Here is a 4,712-nt window from a genome sequence, read left to right on the forward strand (position 1 = left end):
TTTTTTAATATTTTCAGAATTTATTTTTTGTAATAAATAATTTCTTTTATATTTTATAATTTCTTACAATTTAAAAAAACAGTCTTTTTGTTTAAAATTTTTAAATTATTTTCTAATAAATGTCTTTTTTGTTTTCTTTTTATAACAATTTTCTTTTATTTTTGTTCTATTTTCTTTAATATTTTTCCATTCAAACTTAAAAAAACACACAAGTCTTACTTAGTAGAGCTTAGTACTTTTGTTAAATATAAACTTTCTTTCTGTGGTTGTTGTTGTTTTTTTAGCTTTATTTGGTCGTGTGTGTTTGAATTTTTTTTTATTTTAGAATTTTTATTTACGCTACCGTGTCTCGATCGCGTTGTTGCTTACGGAAAACTGATTCACGGATGAGTCGTATCGCAACTTCAATGTCGAGCCGTGTGAGACTTCTGAAAGTGGCAGAAGCAGCAGCAGCAACTCAAAACAGCAACAGCTCATATAATATGGTTAGACTTTTTCTTACCTACACGCAATACCGAAACACACACATACTCATTCAGAAATTGTTCCTCTTCTGCTGCCTTTTCTTCTTCGTTTTCATTACTGCTGAAATTTGTATGGGAGAAAGAGTCATTGAGGCCTCAGGTGTTCTAAACAAAAAATACACACGATCAATTCAACAACAACAATAAAAATAAACTCACTTAAAAATGTTCTACGCTCACCTTTACTGCTTTTCTCTGGCTCACTTGTTATTGTTGTGTCTATAGTAACTGTGTTGGTGTTAAAAAGTTCTTGTCTTAGAATCCAGAGAAGAAAAACAATGAGAGGGAGAGTTTTGTTTTTGTAAAGAAGAAAATTCAATCTTCTTTTTCTAATGCTAAATTATTTATACATTTTTAATAAAAGCAAATTTTTTGTCATTTGAAAAAAAGTGAGCAGACTTATCTTTAGAACCACTCTCTCTTTTTGAGCTCATATATTAACACTCTTTTCTTTCTATAAAGCCCCCTTTTTTACACACTCTCATTTCGTCAAACACATACTTACACACTTGTTACTTGTTTCAAACAGTGATTGTGTAACGTTCTAAGCCCACATTTTTCCTCTATAGTGATCAAAGTCTTTGTGAAATTCTTTGCAGCCGTTTTGGTGTTATTGCAATCCCAGGGAAAAGAGGTGCTAGCAGTACCTCTAGTCTGTTGGGACTATAAACTGTTTCCTCGACCTTCCTTGGAATGATTTCACATGGGATCAAACCAGAGAACCACATAATCCAGTACCACGGTACCGGTAGGCCACAGGCCAGAGTTTCGGCTATTGGAGAGGTTCCTTCCGGGTAAACGTGGCGGCTGTGGTTTAAATCCAAATTCGCGTGAAGAGAATGTCGGTTAAAATACCGATGCACGGTAAAATCTATAATTCGGGATAAGTTCGGTGCTGTTGTCGAGACACCAGATACCAGATACCCCGGGGCATGCAATACACCAAGATCCACATCTTTGTGTATTGCAATCCTGGGGTAAAGAGGTGCTACCAGTACCTCTAGTCTGCCGGGACTATAAACTGGTGATTACATTCCACTCCCTGGCTAGTTCTTGGATGATTTGATATGAGGTCTAACCAGAGCACCACATAATCTTATACTAGGGATGGCCAATTTCTAGGAGCGGTAAAAACCACAGAGCAAGGCTGTGGATTAATAAAATGTTGGATTTGAGCTGATAATGCAAAGAGGTATGCGTTGGTGTTCGATGTACCATCAGATACTTGTATCTGATGGATTAGAGGGATTCTAAGTTGTATTCGAGGTTAGTTATTTTGAGTGACGGAGGCGAAACGGATTGAGATGGTGGCGGAGTTGTCAATACCCTAATCTTTAATTTATCCTTCATGGTTGAGTGTGTTGGAGTTTACTCTAAAACATGCTCAACTTATCACAGAAGGTCTTTGTGGCCACTGAAATAAGTCTTGTCAATTAAAATGGATCCAAGTTTCGAACTACCAATTACGTCCCCTAGGTGCTGTTGCCGAATCAACAGATCCATCTCAGTAGTTTGAGATATAAGGTCAAGGAATGCACTGGGGTGAGTCATAGATGATGAAAATGCTCTAGGGATATGAGTATTTGTCACAACATCAATCGGTTTGGATGTTACGTTGTCTACTGGCTCTAAACTAGTGATTGCCTTTTCCTTGTCGAGGTTAGATTGAGCTTGACAAATGACACCTGTCATTCCCCATAGGTCAAGAGATTAGATAGCTCAAGTACTTGTACAAAGTATGCACGTATGCTGGACCGTAAATTCTTATACGTAAATTGCACCGGCGTATAAGAAGCACAATGGGGAGGTGGTGAGTCGTCACAATCGGCCAACACGGCAGGTGTTCACATTAAGCATTCGACATTAGCCCCGCAAAGCAGTGGCTGTGGGACTAAGCGTTGAAAATGAGTTGGTTTTAGGTGTATATGATAGGGGATGGATACAAGGTTATGCGGACCTAAAGTGAGTGTGTTGGATGTTTTACCCAATGAGTGTGTCAGATGAATATGAAGTGTGTTGGGTTGAATGGTGATGGATGAAAGGTATCTTATACAAGTGTTACCATTGAATTTTCCTTCCTTTTCCTGGTATGTTTAGGGTTTACTCTGTACCACAGTGTGTTCTCTGTGAGAACAAGTCCTCGGCTTATTCGATCTATTCGTGTTTCGGTGATTCAAATACTTCTCTAGGAGCTGTGGCTGACTCAACAGAGACCATCGCATCAGCGTGGTTCCAAACGGAAGTGATGTTTTTGTACTTCGGAAGTTAAGCAAAGGGAAAGCAATGGTCAGAGATTAGACAGCTTGAGCAAAGTGCTTGAACATGGACCGGCAGAATCATGTTTCCACAACTCTTAAACTTTTTCTTTTAGCCTAGAGAAAAAAAGAACGGAATTGGTTATTTGGCGAAAGGTACCGTTTTTTTTGTTCTGATACAGACAATGTCCTAGAAGACAATTTGGTATCACTATGAAGAACTAAAATTTTCTGAAAAATTTTAGTGGAAATCAATTTTTTGTGAAAAACTGGAATTTTATAAAAAATTTTAACCTTTTCCGAATAAAAATGTATTTTTTAAATATTTTTAGAACTATTTAGAAAATATTTCAACTTTTTATGAAGTTTTTAATTCTCCCAGCAAAAATTTACATTGAAGTAATTCCTAAGTCAAAAAGTTTGTCATTGAGACAAAAACTTACCCAACTCGCTTACGAACTTAATAAGGGACTTAATAAGTCATTACTGTCTGGTGTTGTGACAAACATGAGACCAAGATCGTATACTTGTCTCCTATTTTTTGTGTAAAACAAATAAAATCAATGGTCCGATTTTTGGTGGTTTTGGTTGGATCTTGGTCTCGTGCTGCTAACGCAAAATGGCAAAGACTACTTAAAAGTAATGCTGTGGATATGCAGAAGTCATTAAGAAGCCAGTTGTTGAGTTGATTTATTCTTATATGAAGTAGGGGTTATAGGACACGTCATCAATGTATACTGGACACATTGGAAGGTTATACACAATCATCGGACGTGCCTGATCGCATACCAGACACAGAATATGTGGGAAACTTTGAAACGCCGATCCCAGATAGAATGTCTTGGTCAAGTGGAACATTAGAGCAAATACAAGCAGTAATCCGATATTATATGGATGGCTCTAAATTGGGGGATAATTTTGAAGACCCAGAAACAGAAATATACCGCCGATTACCTAATCATAACACAAGCTTCCAGGCAGAAGTCCGAGCAATAACGGAATGTGTAAATTGGATTAAAATATATATGCCGCTTGCGGCCCTTAACATATTCACCGATAGCCAGAAGGCGATATCAGGTGATAGAATTAAATCTAAGACCGTATTGGATTGTAAGAAAGCTTCAACTGAATACTCTCCCAGAGGTAAGGTTTACATCATATGGGTACCAGGACACTCGGGAGTAGTCGGCAACGAAAGGTCGAATGTAATAGCTTTAAAGGGAAGGGAGCTCGAGGTAGTTAACCTGACGAATGCAAAACCATTCGACGAAACAAAAGCTGAAATAAAAATATGGGTGAGAGAATCCCATAAGGCCACTTAGGTAGAACCACAAAGATCCTATGTGGTGACCCTGATGAGAACAAGACGAGAAATCTCCTCAAAATGACGAAGTCTGAAGTTACGTATTCTGAGTGGACACATAGGATTACGAGCACATCCATACAAAATTGGCCGCGCGGATTCAGACGAATGTAGAGCATGTGGAGAGGACAGTTAAACTCCTGAGCACTTTCTTCGTCAATGTCAAGCATTCGTCGAAGTTTAATCCAAGTATCTTGGAAGTGATATTATTCCGGAAATAACATTCCTGACTAACACTGATTGGAAAATTCTTATGAATTATGTCCAGGAAACTGAGTTTCTGAACACTGAAAAATAATGTACTCAGTGAACAAATTTTTTTTCATGAAAAGGAGCGCACGACAAGCTCGATAGTGGCCTAGGTGTATTTCTTCGGATTTGATGTATTACACATCCTCCTATCAACCTAACCTATATGAAGTAGCTGAAGAAATTTGTTGACAGGACCTCATCAAATTAAGCTTTTGTGGAGAATATCGATATCGATAAACTGGCTACTTTTTACTACTTTACATTCAAAACTTCTCATTACATTCCTTAAAAGTTCTGTGAAAATAAAAAAAACTAGAG

The sequence above is a fragment of the Lucilia sericata genome, unplaced genomic scaffold, assembly GCF_015586225.1.
Source record: "Lucilia sericata isolate MDLA Ls3-8-SP2 unplaced genomic scaffold, ASM1558622v1 Contig000201F_arrow, whole genome shotgun sequence".
In the NCBI taxonomy this organism is placed as follows: Eukaryota; Metazoa; Arthropoda; class Insecta; order Diptera; family Calliphoridae; genus Lucilia; species Lucilia sericata.